We start from the raw sequence: 18,187 nt of genomic DNA on the forward strand, positions 1-18,187 counted from the left end.
ACACTACAATAATTTTATAACTTTATTGCAATATATTCTTTGACTATAAGTTATAGGCTTGAGGATATCAGTGAAAATCGTGGAGTAAGGAACTCCAAAATTCTGCCCCTCCATAAAAGTGATGGAAAAAACTGTCAGTATCAAATTTTTCAGAACTCCAGAACTTAACCAAAAGCTGCAGTAACCCAGAGAGCATTTATTCAAGAAAAATACACTATTTATTGAACAGACTGTCCTTTTCCCATTGTATATTCTTGGTTTCTTTGTCCTAAATGATTGACCATGTATGTGTGAGTTCACTTCTGGTCTCTCTATTCTGTTCCATTAACCTGTGTGTCTATTTTTATGCCAATACCATGCTGTTTTGATTACTGTAGCTTTTGTAGTATAGTTTAAAATCAGGGAGCATGATACCTTCAGCTTTGTTCTCTCTCAAGATTGCTTTGGCTATTCAGGGTCTTTTGTGTTTACACATAAATTTTAGAATTGTTTGTTCTAGTTCTATGGAATAAGCCATTGGAATTTTGATAGAGCTAAAACTGAATCTGTAGATTGCTTTGGGTAGTATAGACATTTTAATAATATTAGTTCTTCCAATCCATGAGCATAGAATATATTCCCATTTATTTGTATCTTCTTCAATTTCTTTTATCAGTGTCTTATAGTTTTCAGCATACAGGCCTTTCACCTCTTTGGTTAAATTTATTCCTTGGTATTTTATTGTTTTGATGTAATTGTAAATGGGATTGATTTCTTAACTTCTCTGATAGTTCATTATCAGTGTATAAAAATGGAATAGATTTCTCTATATTAATTTTGTATCCTACAACTGAATTCATTTATTAGTTCTAATAGTTTTTTGGTATAGCCTAAAGGGTTTTCTACATATAGCCATGTCATGTGTAAATAGGGACAATTTTACTTTTTCCTTTCCACCTTGGATATCTCTTCCTTTTCTTGCCTAACTGCTGGGGCTGGGATGTCCAATACTTTGTTGAATAAAAGTGGTGAAAGTGGGCATCCTTGTCTTGTTCCAGATGTTAGAGGAAAAGCTAGGTTTTCACGGTTCAGTATGATGTTAGCCATGGGTTTGTCATATATGGCCTTTATTATGTGGAGGTGCATTCCCTCTATACCCACTTTGTCAAGAGTTTTTATTATTAATGGATGTTCAATATTGTCAAATGCTGTTTTGACATCTATTGATATGATTATATGATTTTGTTTATTCATTTTATTAATGTGGTGTATCACATTGGTTGAACTGCAGATGTTGAATCATTCTTGCATCCCTGGAATAAATCCCACTTGATTATAGTGTATCCTTTCTGTATAATACTGACTTAACTTTGCTAATATTTTGTTGAGAATATTTGAATCTATATTCATCAGGGATATTGGCCTATAATCTCCTTTTTTGTGGTATCTTTATCTAGTTTTGGTATCATGGTAATGCTGGCTTTGTAAAATGAGTTTGGAAGTGTTCCTTCCTCTTCAATTTTTTGGAAGAGTTTGAGAAGGTCAGATATTAAATTTTCTTTGAATTTTTGGTACAATACACCAGTGAAGCCATTTGGCCATAGGCTTTTGGTTGTTGGGAGGTTTTTTTTTTACTGATTCAATCTCCTTACTAGTAATTGGTATATTCAGATTTTTTGTTTTATCATGACTCAATCTTGAAAGACTGTATGTTTCTAGTAATTTATCCATTTCTTCTGATTTATTCAATTGTTGGTGTATAACTGTTCTTAGTAGTCTCTTATGATCTTTTGTGTTTCTGTGGCATTAGTTGTAACTTCTTTCATTTCTGAGTTTATTCATTTGAGCCCTATCTCTTTTTATCTTGGTGAGTCTAGCTAAAGGTTTATCCACTTTGTTTATCTTTTCAAAGAACCATCTCTTAGTTTCATTGATTTTCCTGTTGTTTTTTAGTCTCTATCATTTATTTTCACTCGGATCTTTATTCTTGTCTTGCATCTAATAACTTTGGGCTTCATTTGTTCTTCTTTTTCTCTTTCCTTTGGGTGTAAAGGATTTGAGATTTTTCTTTTTTCTTGAGGTAGGCCTGTATTGCTATAAACTTCCTTCTTAAAACTGCTTTTGCCACATCGCACAGATTTTGTAATGTTGTATTTCCAATTTTGTTTGTCTCAATGTATTTATAGATTTCCCATTTGATTTCTTTGTTGACCCATTAGTTGTTTAATATCCATATATTTGTGCTTTTTCCAGTTTTATTCCTGTAACTGATTTCTAATTTCATACTATTTTGGTTGGAAATATGCTTGATATGATTTCTGTCTGCTTAAATTTATTGAGACTTGTTTTGTGGCCTAATATGTGACCTATCCTGGAGAATGTTCCATGTGCACTTGAGAAGAGTATATATTCTGCTGCTTTTGGATGGAATGTTCTATACATATGTATTAAGCCTATCTGGTCTAATATGTCATTTAACATTGATGTTTTTCTTATTGAGTTTCTGTCTGGATGATGTATCCATTAATGTAAGTAGGGGAGTAAAGTCCCCTACTATTATCCTATTGTTGTCAATTTCTCCCTTTAGTTCTGGTAATATTTGCTTTACACCTCTAGGTGCTCCTATGTTGGATGCATATATATTTACAAATGTTATATCCTCTTGTTGGATTGGCCCCTTTATCGCTATGTAATGCCCTTCTTTTCTTTTATTACAGTCTTTGTTTTAAAGTCTATTTTTGTCTTATATAAGTATAGGCACACCATCTTTCTTTTTGTTTCTGTTTGCATGGAATATCTTTTTCCATCCCTTCACTTTCAGTCTGTGTGTGTCCTTGTATTTGAAATAGGTCTCTTGTAGGCAACATATGAATGAATCTCCCTTTTTCATCCGTTCAGCCATTCTGTGTAATTTGATCAGTGCATTTAGTCCACTTACATTAAAAGTAATTATTGATACATATGTACTTATTGCCATTTTGTTGGTTGTTTTCTGGTTGTCTTTGTAGTTCTCTGTTTCTTTATTTTTCTCTTTGTCCCTACCCTTGTGGTTTGATGACTTTCTTTAGTGTTATGTTTGGATTCCATTCTCATTGTCTTTTGTATATCTACTATGTTGTTTGGCCTATTGTTACCATGAGGTTCACATATAACAACAACCTATATAAATAACAGTCTATTTTAGGTTGATAGCAACTTAAGTTTGAACACATTCTAAAAACTACATTTTTACTCCCTCTCTCTATGTTTTATGTTTTTGATATCATATTTTACATCTTTTTATTTTGTGTAACCCTTAACTGATAATTGTAGTTAATTTTAGTCCTTTTGAGTTGCAGCCTTCATATTAGCTTTATAAGTGGTTAATCCACTACCTTTATTATATATGTGCCTTTACCAGTGATATTTTTACTTTCATACGTTTCCTTGTTGCTAGTTAGTGACTTTTTTTTCAGCTTAAAGAAGTCCCTTTAACATTTCTCATAAGGTCAGTTTAGTGGTGATGAACCTCTTTAGCTTTTGCCTGTCTGGAAAGCTCTTTATCTCTTTCACTTCTGAATGATAACCTTGCGGGTAGGATATTCTTAGTTGGAAGTTTTTTCCTTTCAATACTTTGAATATATTGTGCCACTCCCTACTGGTCTGCAAATTTTCTGCTGAAAAAATCAGGGGATAGTCTTATGGCAGTTCCCTTGTACATAACAAGTTGTTTTTCCCCTGGTGTCTTTAAGATATTCTCTTTATCTTTAACTTTTGACATTTTAATTATAATATGTCTTGGTATGAATCTCTTTGGGGTCATCTTATTTGGATCTCTCTGTGTTTCCTGGACCTGGATGTCTGTTTCCTTCCCCAGGTCTGAGAAGCTTTCAGCCATTTTTATTAAAACAAGTTTTCCGCCCCTTTCCATTGCTTTTCATTTCTACCTGAATTACCATGTTTCTGTATTGGATTTTTTTCTTTTTACTATTTAGTATTTCTTTTAGTGCAGATCTGCTAGAAACAAGTTTTTATTTTTCTGTTTTTTTGTTTTTGTTTGTTTGTTTGATTGTTTGACTTCAAACATCTTTATTTTATCCTTCAAAATATTTGAATGATATTTTTACTGGGTAAAGAACGCTAGGTTGGAAGATATTTTCTTTTAGAACACTTTTTACTTTTTCATTGCTTTCTGGCTTTGATAATTTCTCTTGAGATGTTAGTTGTCAGAGTTGTCATTGCTCCTTTGACAGTAAATTTGACTTTTTTGTCCCTGACTGCTTTTAGGTGTTTTTTATTCCTTTTATTTTTTTGGTCTTTGTTTATCAGCAGTTTTATTATAATGCACCTAGGTGTGGTTTTCTTTGTATTCATACTGCTTGGGGTTTGTGATGCTTCTTGTATCTATAGATTGATGGCTTCTAGTTTGCATGAAAAATACTCAATTTCTCATCAACTACTGTATCTGCTCTATTCTCTCGCCTTTCTCCTTCTGGGACTCCAATTACACAAACATTAGATGTTTTAACAGTGTTTTATATATCTCTGGTGTTGTTTCTGTGTTCTTCTTTTCCATGCTTCAGTCTGAATATTTTCTGCTGACTCATCCTCCAATTCACTTATTTTTCAGCTGTTTCTAATTTGGTGTTAAATTCACCATGAGTTTTTAGTTTTTTTTTTTTAATTTTTCAGTATTTTTTCTATTTTTTTGTTCAAATTCCCTATCTCATCATTTATATTTTGAAAATATTAATCACAGTCATTTTTAAGTCCATGTCTGATTCATCCAGTACCTGGATTGCCTAACGGTTTATTTGTTTTTGTCTATTTTTTCTCTTGGTTTTTCATTTTTTGAGCCTGATCTTTGGTATGCTTAGTAAGGTTTTTAATTCAATACAAGCATTTTGAAGGAACATTGGAGGAATAAACTGAGGCTTTAGATGTTATCTGCTTCCACAGAGTATTTACTTATGCTTCTGTCGGAAAGAATAGAGGCTGATTACCTTAATTCAATCATGATTGATCTATCAATATTTCAAAGCAGTTTCAGTCATTATGATGGTTTCTTTTCCAGTTTGCCATTATTCTTAGAATATAGTCCTTCAGGATTCCCAAATAAAATCCTTCATGATTTATCAAGGCTCTTGCTCTTTAATGGGCATTAAATTTGAATTTTTTTCTCCCCAGTGAATAGAAATAACTGAAAGTTCTACTTAGATTTTTAGTCTTTCAATCATAATTTTTGCTCAGTCTCTCAACCTCTCAACTGCTGCTTCCAAATTAGTAAATCACTCAAAGGACAAGCATTGCAGAATACTGGACTAATCTCAATGCATTTATATTTCTTTTGGAAATACTGGCATCAAGCCTTGTTGCTTTGTAGCTCTCCAATATCTTCAAACAAACATTTCCCCCCAAAATGTTTGGGATTTATCCAGCATTTCTAGTTGGTCTCAATGTGGAAGTAGGTCTGATATATTCTACTTTCTTATCTGGAAGAGGAAGTTGGCCTATTTATTTGTAAAAGGACTCTTTCAAGGTATGTTGATACAATAATTGATTACCTAGTTTTTAGAGTAACAATGAAGTGTTAGTTTACTTTTTTCTGGGAAAATATATAACTGTTAATATATTTCACATATACAAATATAATATAGGTTTATGTAGAACTTTGAAAGTTAAAAAACCATAAAGAAGAAAATAAAACCACCTGTAAGCTTACCACCAGAGATAAATCCTGCTAGACATTTGATATATATTCTTCTGTTGTTTTTACTCCACAGTATTTTTCCCCAAAGTATGATTATAGTATATACACAGTTTTGTAACCTTCTAACTTAAAATATATTGTTAAAAGATATATTATCTTTCATATTTATATCTAATAATATATAGACATATAGTTAAAATATACAAAATGTATTATTAAAAGATATAAAACATCTTTCTATGTCATTGAATATTTTTCTCCTGCATATTTTTGTTTTAGACAGTTATCAAAATTTAATAAATTATCATTATTAGATAGTAGGTTGTTTCTCAATTTGGGATTGTTATAAACAGTATTTGGATAATTATCTTTATATACATTTATGAATTGTCTAAATATAAATTCCTATAAGTGGGATTGCTGTGTCAAAGAGTACAAATAGCTAAAGGTTTTTGACACATATATATAGCTAAATTGCCTTCTAGAAAAATTATCAGTTGACTTCCTTCCAAGAGAATATGAGAATGCCCATTTCCCTACACCGTCTATCACTGAATAAAATTCATTTTTATTGCCAAATTGATAGATAAAAATGGATCTTGGGGCTTCCCTGGTGGCGCAGTGGTTGAGAATCTGCCTGCTAATGCGGGGGACACGGGTTCGAGCCCTGGTCTGGGAGGATCCCACATGCCGCGGAGCGACTGGGCCCGTGGGCCACAACTACTGAGCCTGCACGTCTGAAGCCTGTGCTCCGCAACGAGAGGCCACAATAGTGAGAGGCCCACACACCGCGATGAAGAGTGGCCCCCACTTGCCACAACTAGAGAAAGCCCTCACGCAGAAACAAAGACCCAACACAGCAAAAATAAATAAATAAATTACTAAACTCCTACCCCCACCATCTAAAAAAAAAGGATCTTTTTTACTTGCACTTTTGGTTGCTGGGAAAATTTGCTTAATAATTTAATTGTTAATTAGCTGCAAAATTCATTTGCTAACCATACTGGAGAATTTCCTATGGATCTGATAATATAATAAATAAAACACTGCCATGATTTGGAGATTTCTGATTATTTATGTTTGACTACATATGCTATGTAACTGCAACTAAAAGGCCATTTATTCAGTACCATCTCACTATCTTCTCTTCCTAAGAATGCACCACTAACATGCATAAATACAGTTTGCACAAATGCATGAAGGAAGCAGAGGAGACTGGCTAATTATGAGAAGAAGGGCACAGGAAGAGATAACCGAAGTGGCACAAGAGTGATAATCTTTAAATAACTTATAACCAAGTAACATCAAATCAACAGATATTTATTAAGATGCTCCATCTTTTCCATTCTTGATTCCTGTATTATTCTGCATTTTTGGCAGGTTGCCGACAGGCAATCTTCTCTCAAAAGTATTGTTGGGCTCTAATATGTCTGTAAGAGCTGTCTTCAGACTCTCCTATTGCTGACTGGTATCAATTACACAAACTTATATAAACACCTACTCTATAGAGATGCAACAGGCAAAATCTTCCTGCCTGGCACTTTAACGCAGTCAAATTCAGCACCACGATAGCAGTACTTACCAATTCACTTCTAGTATAGCAGCCAATAAGGAGACCTTAATTTCTCTCAGAACCTAGGTAGCATGTAATAAATTCTCCATATCTTCACAAATTTTTAAATGAAATATTTTTACTCTTATTCTAACCTTCAAAAATGCACTATAACCAGAACACAAAGACTAAAATCAAATGTAATAACATCATATGACAATAACACTTCATTTTATTTAAAAAATTTATCAATATAAATTGATATATAAATTATAAAATTATAGCTAAAAGTTGAGAAAGCAACTACCACAGCACAGTGGTACCAGACAACTTGAGTTCTAACCCTGCACCCACCACGTACTAGATGTGTGGCCTCTGCATATTTCTTAACATCTCTGTGCTTCATTTTATTTGAGTGTAAAATGAGAACACTAGAAAATTCTTTATAGGGTAGTTGCAAGGATTATATGGATTCCTACGTGTAAAGCCCCTAGTGCCTGACACATAGTAAGCACCATAAATTGTGTTTGTTATTATTGTTATTACTACTATCGTCAAATAATAAAAAAAAGACTATCCATGAGCATTCAGGGAAAAGAAAGTGATGATCGTCAGGAGCCAAAATGTGTTCACAGTGAGTTACCTTTCTTTTATCTTATACAACTGCCAATTCAAAAGATGTACAAAACTTGCCCATCTTTCTTTTTTTGAAGTTTCAGTTTTTATCTGTGGAAAATAAGTAATAAGAAAGACTACTTCCATAATTAAAGAGATTTTTTTAAGAGATATAGGAAGATAAGTTATTATTTCAACAATTAGGGCTTCCCTGGTGACACAGTGGTTAAGAATCCACCTGCCAATGCAGGGGACATGGGTTCAAGCCCTGGTCCAGGAAGAGCCCACATGCTGTGGAGCAACTAAGCCCGTGCGCCACAACGACTGAGCCTGTACTCTAGAGCCCACAAGCCACAACTACTGAAGCCCGCACGCCTAGAGCTCATGCTCCGCAACAAGAGAAGCCACCACAGTGAGAAGCCCCCATACCACAATGAAGAGTAGCCCCCTGCTCGCCGCAACTAGAATAAGCCACGCAGCAACGAAGACCCAATGCAGCAAAAAATAAATATTTTAAAATAATAAGATATTAGAAAAAAAACAGTTAAGCAGCCTGAAGCCTTTAGCTCTGAAGCACCTTGTTTCTTGCTGACTTACACCATACAAGTTATTAAAACAATCAGACTAGCAAGAAAGTGCCTCCAGAGTTTCATAGAGCGAAGACCCTACAAGGACTCAATACTCTTAAGTGAAGACTAAGAACAGGCCAGCAATATTAACACTGTAATAAATGGCAATTGTCAATAAGAAGAAAAAATTAAAAGGAAGTGGCAGCATCTAAAAAAGGCAGTATTTTACTTTCTTGCTTGCTTTATATTTAGATCTTGTCTTTTAATGTTTCCTGTAGACTCTGGATTTATCCATATGCCAACCATACCCAAAGCACTGATGTCTGAATAAAAAAGTGTTTGTAGGTGCTTGTGTATGTGTGTATTTTAAACAAAACTGGTTTTCTTTGACTTCTTAATCCTTTTCTTTGGATGCTTAACATAACATTCTTGGAAACAACTCGACTGCACAAACATGCAAACACTGCCACCTAATGGCAGCTACCCATTTTAAGGTAGTCAAACGACACAGACTGCTGTGACATTTGAATGTCTTTCTAAAGGGAAACAAATATCACACAATCAGGCATCATGGCTCAAGTTCTAAAACCATCCATCACCCTTATGGTCTCTTGAGAAATAAGTAATCACAAGAAAAACCTCCCTGAAACTCTTCCCTGAAACTTCCCTTCAGCCTTGCTTACAGGATCCTTAATCTTTCTTGTCTTTCTCCTATCAGTGGCTTTCACCTTGGCTGCTCTCCTCTTTTACAGCATCTTATCTGTAAAAATTACTTTAAATATAACAAACTCTATTTTTAAAAATACAAAAATGGATTTAATTTGACACACTAAGGTCATCAGTTACTCCTTGGTCTTTAATTAGATGATGAACTTCATATGAATTCTTTCTCATGAATTTAAAGGAAAAAGAAAAAGAAAAACAACTCAGCCATTCAATTCAATTTTGTTTCTCCCTTCTCGTCTCCAGCCACCAAGTATCTATCAGCCTAGCAGGACAGTGGCAGAAGCCTGGAGTGATGCTGGATTCTAGATCCTTCTAAGCACATTCACACACAACCTTTTCATAAGGGAGTCAAATAGCCCCCAAAGCATTCACGTTTGGCACCTCCTCCACACAATCTTGTTTTTTAATTTCTTCCCCTAAAACCACTGAAGCCCAATGAAAGATTTACTGTCTCTTCCCTTTTCCACTTTTCCCATTTAAGCAGGCTTATTTGGCTCTGGACTCACCAATTCAGCAAAAACAGTTAATTACTTAAAGCAAGAGTAGATTGTGCCCTATGATATTGTCTCCATCTGCCATAAAAGAAAATTGCAAACCCAACCTACTAGCTATCATTTTCCAGATTGGGCTGATAAAGAACAGGCTTTAAGGGACTTCCCTGGTGGTCCAGTGGTAAAGAATCCGCCTTCCAACGCAGGGGGCGCGGGTTCACTACCTAGTCAGGGAACTAAGATCCCACATGCCACGGGGCAACTAAGCCCACGCACCACCATTACTGAGCCCTTGTGCCTCAGCTAGAGAGCCCACATGCTGCAAATTACAGAGCCCACGCGCTCTGGAACCTGCGCGCCACAACTACAGAGCCCACGCACCCTGCAGCCTGTGCACCACAACTAGAGAGAGAAAAATCCGCACCCCACAACTAGAGAGAAGTCCGCACACCGCAACGAAAGATCCCCCATGCCACAAAGACCCGATGCAGCCAAAAAATTAAAAATAAATAAAAATTTTAAAAAAGAGCAGGCTTTGAAAGTCAGTAAATGTTCTTGTGAGCAGAGCTGATGACAAAATTTGTAAGGCCTAGTGTAAAATGAAAGCACAAGTTCCTTTTTCAAAATACTGGGGATAAAATTGCTGTTGAAGTTACTAAAATGTAAAGCTTTTTCCTTTCTTCCATAGTCTTTCTTTTGACTGGTTACAGTGTTTTTTATTTGCTACTTAATGTCATCTAAGTTAACAAAAATTAAAGTTTTAAATTATTATTATAAATTAATAAATTGAATTATTTAAATTTTATTTTTTTAATTATTATGAGTTTTACTCTTCATATTTATATTATGCAATTAACAGTTTTTAAACACAAGAGGACTTAACTGGTTGCAGAATCACTGAAATTACATAATTCATGTTTCATAGCTCATACATGCATATGTACTTCATTCTAGTAGAGACGTAGAAACGCTGACCAAAACTAACCCAACTGTTTTTATTTCATTTCTTGGTACCAGCACATTCTACCAACACTCTCTACATTTGATTTACCAGTAAGTAAAGAAGGACTGAAAGAAAAATAACTGTCCATTTCTATATTATCACTTCTAGCATAAGGACTTAGCTAGCAGAGGGCCAGCCAATAGAGGTTTCCACAGACATTTCTATTTCTTAGAATGCCATTGCCTTTTATTTATTTATTTTTTTTTTTTTGGCCACACCACGTGGCTTGCGGGATCTTGGTTCCCCAACCAGGGATCAAACCCAGCCCCCTGCAGTGGAAGCACAGAGTCCTAGCCACTGAACCACCAGGGAATTCCCAACCATTACCTTCCTTTGGCATTCAAAACAAATTCTAGTTCAAAAAAGGTGTGTTATCAGGACTTCCCTGGTGGTCCAGTGGTAAAGAATCTGCCTTCCAATGCAGGGGACAGAGGTTCAATCCCTGGTGGGGGAACTGAGATCCCACATGCCGCAGGGCAACTAAGCCCGCGCACCACAACTACTGAGCCCGCGTGCCTCAACTAGAGAGCCTGCGTGCGGCAAAGAACAGAGCCCACCCACTCTGGAGTCTGCATGCCACAACTAGAGAGAGAAAACTCACACGCCACAACTAGAGAGAAGCCCACGAGCCACAACGAAGAGCCCACGTGCCACAACAAAAAGATCCCACATGCCGCAACAAAGACCCAACACAGCCAAAACATAAAAAAAAAAAAAAAAAGTGTGTTCTCAGGGCTGTCGTCACCCCAACTTAGTCATAGACATAAAACTTACCTTATGTTTGCTTGAGTCTCACTAAACTCCCATGCATCATGCATTTGCTGGAATTCTGTGCTCAGAGAGCATTGTGAGCAGTTTATGTGAATGGAGTGGTAAGAAAAGGTGGACAACATATTAAATTTACCTCTTCTGCTCATATACATGCTCCATCGCCCCAGGCTTCACTTACATAACATAAGCTCAAAGATAAAATTATTAATAATTTCAAGACAGGGACAGTAGAGCATTAAACCAAACGTGGGTCCTTCTGAGCGCAGAGCCCGGTGTGACTGCACAGGACACAAAACTAGCCCTGCTTACGAGATTTCTTAGCACAGAAAAGCTTCACTTTTCTTTAATGAGAGGGAAGAACAGGAACTTTGTTGATTGAGTATTTACTTTATGTTGAGCACTAGGTTAAATCCTTCACGTACGCTACCTCATCTAATTATCAAACAACACTTTGGGGTAGGTATTTTTTTTTAATTTTTATTGAAATATAGTTGCTTTACAATGTTGTGTTAGTTTCTGCTGTACAGCAAAGTGAATCAGTTATACGTATACATATAGCCCCTCTTTTTTAAGATTTCCTTCCCATTTAGGTCACCACAGAGGACTGAGTAGAGTTTCCTGTGCTATACAGTAGGTTCTCATTAGTTATCTATTTTATACATAGTAGTGTATACATGTCAATCCCAATCTCCAAGTAGGTATTTTTATCCCCATTTACAAAAGGAGAAATTGGGAGTTTTAGAAGCTAAGTGGTTTGCCCAATATCTCTCAACTAAAAGGTGGTGGAATAGGGATTTTAACTCTGGTTTGATTGATCCCAAGGCCTGTTACATCCCACTACCTCCTTCAGAGCATTTACTTCACATCTTTTAATGATAAAATATTTTTAAACTGTTACTTTCATATATATCACATATAATAAACGTATATATGCTAACATGCCAATAAGAACAAGTATGAATTAATAAAATAGCATGATTCACATGCTATTAAAAAGAAATCTCCTCTAGGCTTCTAGTTTAATATGACAGACTAAGCGTACACATTTACCTCCTTCCCCTGCTGAAGTTTCATTAAAATGATAATAATGCTTTCTTTAAAAGATATAAACTGTCAACTGCAAAGAACAGAGAATGGAAGTTGTTGGTAAATAAGCAATCCCAAAATCAAGAGAAACAATTCATAAAGAAAAACATGCAGTGGAAATCCGTTTATAAAGTTAAAAAACAGGCAAAGCTAAATAATCAATGTTTAGGAATACATACATAGATGATAAAACTATTTTCAAAAGAAAAGGAATGATTAACACAACCTTCAGTGCAGGAACTACCTCTGGAAGGAAGGGAATGTGATTAAAGAAGAGAACACAGGGGCTTCTATAGTGCTGCTGTTTCCTTTCTTACCTGGAGTGATAGGTACATGGGGATTCATTTTGTTATATATTTAAAGTACATAATAATACTCTTGAATGTATTATGTATTTCCCCCGAAAATATTAACTTTTTAAAAAGATACTGCATTCATAAATAACTACAAGACAGTATGTACAAGACAGTATCAGATAACAAGAAAACTTTTGGAAATTAAAATTTGATTGCCAAATAAAAATTCAATAGAAGAGTTAGACAATAAATCTAAAGAACTCTCCCCGATTCCAATACAAGGAGACTGAAACATGGAAGAAAAGATGAGAGATTCGAAAGATTATTTCAAGACATTTTACATCCAAGTAAGAATTCCAGAAAGAGAAAACAAAATTGAGGGAAAAATTATCACAGAAGCACTAATTGATAATTTCCTTGAAGATTAAGTCAGTCTTTAGACCAAAAGGACTCATTCTGCACCCAGGATTAGACACGTCCTGGTAAAATGTCATAGCTCTGAGTATAAAGAAATGATCCAAAAAGCTACCCAGGAGAAAAGACAAGGGAGTGAAAATCAAAGATATTAGCCACCTCATCAGAACATAGGATGTGGAAAGGCAATAGAGGAAGGCCTTCAAAATTCCCAGGGAAAATGATTTTTACCCCAGACTTCTAAAGCAAACATAATGAGGTCAGAGTAAAGACGTTTTCAAACATGCGAGGACCCAGAAGTTTAACTTAAATGCAATCTTTCTTAGGCATGAAAATGTATTTTAAGAAAATAGGAAAGTATACCATCAAAACAAAGAAAGAAGGCCATGCCCCCCCACCCCAAAATAGTCATTCCCAACTCAAGAGAGCAGTGAAGCAAAGTGATGGCCACACTTCTAGCTGTCCTAGAGAGTCCTCGTAGAGACGGGAGCCAGGAGACAGAGGGTTGGGATGGAAAGACTCAGGGAAATTTTGAGAATATATAGAATAAATAATATGGATGGGAGTTTGGAAAAACTTGAGGATAAAACAAAGGCACTTGAAGTGCAAAAAGGAAAATCTATTTAACGTGATACGAAGAACATTCTCCATTGAGTGGCGGAGTAGTAATAACTTGTATCCCACAGACAAGGACATGTAATACTGGCTGTTACTTGACTCTACAGTGAACGAACATGCATGTGCGCCTGTGTTGGCTCTGGCCCTCCGGGAAACAGTGGTCAAGGCAGAGTTAGAAGGGCAAGAGATGTTTTGGGCGGAGAAGCCTGTGAAAGACAAAGGGGAGAGGGTGTAGGAGTAGGCACAAAAAGCTTTCAGTGCTCAGTGTAGGTCTGATGCCTGTGAAAGGAAAGGAAAAAAGAAGGAGGCTTGGATAGGAAGAGCCCAGACTATGGCACCACTCAAAACACTCTTAGCCAGCCCCACAGGAAGTTACAAAGCAAACATTGCCCTTTGCATGAGTTTCATGTTGGGCAGCAATGGCCACACCTTGAACCCCACCATGCTCAGTCACTGGCTAGAGTCACCCAGAGAGTGAGGGAGAGAGAGCGTGTCCTCTGCTCCAAGAGTTTGGTGGATCTCCAAGGTGCTGCTGTTGACTGCACCTCTTGCTTGAGAAACTCTCTTAAAAGGAGACCTGACTGGCATAGTATACTTCTTCCAATATATGCAACACACTCACCTAGACCTCAAAGGACACCACCACAAGGCTGTGTCCAATTACTGCATCAGCTCAAAATCCAGGTTTTGTTGTTTGTTTGTTTGTTTTTCAGTGATATGCCCTCTTTTATATCAGGCCCAGATGTGGTCTAGTTATTTACCAAAAAAACAAACAAACAAAAGCAGTTGTCTTACCCAATATACTCAGTGGTAGGGGAGGTACAGGATAATCACAATAAAAGCTACCCAATTATCAAATATCTTTGATGACATAAAATACACTTTACATGAAAAACTTCATGAAGTTCACTCATATAGCTTATCTTCTAATTTACGTTTAAATAACATGGTCATGGTGTTAAGTGCCTCTTGGCATCATCAGTGATAACTGAGACTGGTCTTCCTAGTATCCTTGATTTCTTGCCCCTCATCATGGGGGAAGTTATATTCTGCACTGAGCCTTAGGAGAGGAAACAAAGGCAGGTTCAGGGACTATGATAATGGATAAACTAGACTGAAAACATTACCCATAAGTAATTATGTATCTTAAAAATTATTTAATATGGGGCATATTTTCATGAGATAAAACTTTTATATGATATGTATACTTTAAAAAATGAATCTTAAATTTGAAAAAAAAAAGTGAGCCTATATTGTACAAATTCCCAGAGCTCATAAGTGTCTCCATTAGCCAATCTAGAAGGCCTCAGTTCTTCTGTCTGCTTGTCCATTTTTCTCACAGGCCTCTGGTTTGGCCTTCCAGGGGTTTCTTTCTTGTCCGTTATCCTCCTTAGACACTTCTGAAGTGAGGCTACATAGCTTTCACAACCTACTTCCCACCAATGCAGGTTTGAAGATTTGCAAGTTGCTTTAGAGGTTAAAAAAAAAATCACAGGCTTTTGCAGCCCTGACATGTGGATCATTTGGTAATAACATTCCCTCAAAAACTTACTAGGATTCTAGTCTTTTAGTTTTCAAGGGATGAACTCAGCCAAAGATTTCATCAAAAAATTGCTTCAAGACTTGAGGATTGACATTTCACTTACAACCTCTGTACCCTGCCTAGAGCAGTGGCAGCTACTGGAAGCCAGCTGAGACTTGGGGACAAGGCAACACCCTAAATCTCATCTCCACAGCCAGACTGGTTCCCATAGTCTAACAGGGGTGCTTGAAAATGTTTGTGGCCCTATTCCTATCTCCTGCTAAAACTGACAGTTCTATAATTGCTTGAATTTGTATTACAGAATCAGTTTACTTCTTCAGCCCTGTGAGGCCCCAAATCACCAGAACCCCAGTCATCTGAGATTGCCTCAGGCACCAAGTCCTTCATCAAAGTTGTATTTCCCTCCATTTCTACTTGCAAACCAGCTAGTTCTAGCCTGAGCTCTCCTCTTTGTTGCCAGGCCTTTTAAAAGAGGTCAGAAGCAGCCAACAGACATTTATTTTTTTTCCCCCACCATTTCCGCTGGAGTTATTGGCTCACTTGGCCCATAATCTACCCATCCAAGTGTCAGAGGTACATTTGCCACTGTTTTGCCACACCATAAAAAAATGTGACCCCCTTTTACATTCTGCAATGTCTGTATCCTTGAAACTATCAAATAAATGCACCTAGTTAAGTTTCTGTTACATATAGTACTCTACTTTCACATACCAAATTTTATTAGTTAGGGTATAGGTTCAGCTGCATGAAATACAAACCTGAGCGAACATACCTTTAAAAAGATAGAAGATAGTTTCCCTCTCCCATAGAGCAGCAGCAGGATAGAAGAAGGAGGGATAAACACTACAGCCCCTTCCCTTAAGGACATGTCTTTAGAAGTATCACAAATCATTTTCCCTCACAACTTCCAGGCTGGAACATAATGACGTGGCCATGGTTCAGTGGAAAGAAAGCTGGGAAATGGATGGCCATGTGCCCAGCTAAAAAAAATCCCAGGGTTCTCCTGCTATAGAGAGAGAGAGACTAGAAATCAGGGACAACCAGTCTCCTCTACTACTCTTCCCCAAGTCTTGCCCCCTATTCAACGGAGAATATTCAAACTAATTCTAAGACAGAATTTCCCCCATAATTTTCCCAGTCAAGACTGATGATGGAAAAAATCAGTTCCTCTATGTCCTGACTTTCAAGGCTCCTTAATCACACTTCGTTCAAAGCCAAGCTCAAATCTCATCTCTTTCATAAAATCTCAGGCTGCTCCAACCTGATCTCTCCATTCTCTGCACTCTCAGTGAGACAGTTTAGCACTTGATTGTTCTCTACTTTTTCGTACGTGTGTTTTCTCTAAAAAGCTTATTTTGCTACATATATTTTCTTGCGAATATTTGCTATTCCGGGCTCTGTACTTCTCAATATACTCTCAGGGTTTCTTTATCCCTTTCCAGTAGCCTTATTTCTTGTTTGTTTGTGTTCTGGACTCGGTGCCTCATTCTGCTATATGCTCTCCTCTTTAGTCGGGAGGCCGGTTGTATATAAATACCTAACTGAGAAAGCAGTAAAATGGTCACAGTAGGTTGAACGTCACAGAGAACATCTCATTAACTACATTATATTTTTGAGAATAACACCATTTCTGCCTAATTGGTTTATTCATGTCTCCTGTGATAAACGTGCCATTGAAAGTTCTTTTTACTGGCACTTTTCGAGGTGTTGCATCTCCCTCTTTCGTAGCAATTAAGGCAGGAACACTGTACCAGTTTACAACAGCAGGGGAAGCTGTTTCCTGGAACTCAGTATTTGTTCTAATGATTTTGGCTCTTCTTTCTATTCTGCCAGCGATCTTCCAAAAAAAACTAAAGCAGAAATTTGAGTGAATAATCCTCTGGGTTTTAGTTTTCCTATCATCATCATCATCTCTCAGGATTGGCAGGTTTATGTGTTAAAATCACTTCTTCAGTAAATGAAACGGGAATTTGTAAAATAAAATTTCCTATCAGGTGGTTAAAATAATGCATTTAAGTGGCAAAGGAGAGAAGTAAAAATGGAAATTGGTATACCATGAAAAGTGCCATCAGTAGTTATGATAGACATCTCCTAAATTATATTCCAAGGCCATAGATAATAAATGTAGCAGCATAGTAGGAAATTCTTGACCCAACTGATTAGCCCAATATATTTCATGAACTGGCCAGAAATACTTACCCTTTACTTGATAATTTAATATTTTTCTCTCTATTCCACACTATAACTAAAATAGAACAAATACAAAATTCAAAAGCAAAGATACAATATTGCTGTTCTGACTGTTGTTGGCCTTCTTTCAGAGCATAAACTTGAAAACTAAAGCTCAAAAGAGATTTACATTTTCTTCCTTTTTACCTTTGAGGTAATAGACTTGTTTAGAAGTTGCATCTTAGTGGACTACTGAATTTGGAAAAGATATCAAATTATATCTATTTAGTGAATTTTATTTTTGTCTTCTTCTGTTCTAGATTATCATGGATTAGTCTGAAATTTAAAATTCTGACCAGTCTGTTTTCATCTGTTTCCTAGCTTTCAAAATATTTCCACTGGGCATATACAGAATGGCAATTACATGATAATTGTATCATATTGGTGTTGATAATTAATATTCAGATAATATTTTGTTACACAGTACCCCTTTACTATCTCAAAAGGGGATCAAAAAAGCAAACATTCAAAGTATGCAGTTTTTAGATGTTAGATTAGTTAGATTCCTTTACATTTTGAAACAAAAGCAGTGTCGGTACAACACTTAAGTGGTTGAATATAGTTTATTTGTTCCAGTGACTGTAAAATTTACCTCATTTATTATTA

The 18,187-nt window shown here is 36.2% G+C and overlaps 1 pseudogene; it reads left to right on the plus strand.

The window, feature by feature from the left end:
• The first annotated feature begins 13,070 nt into the window (after positions 1-13,070).
• LOC114896279 lies at positions 13,071-17,223 on the plus strand (annotated as a pseudogene).
• Positions 17,224-18,187: the final 964 nt, after the last annotated feature.

Source organism: Monodon monoceros, unplaced genomic scaffold (assembly GCF_005190385.1).
Source record: "Monodon monoceros isolate NGI ecotype Baffin Bay Population unplaced genomic scaffold, NGI_Narwhal_1 Super_Scaffold_15, whole genome shotgun sequence".
NCBI classification, from domain to species: Eukaryota; Metazoa; Chordata; class Mammalia; order Artiodactyla; family Monodontidae; genus Monodon; species Monodon monoceros.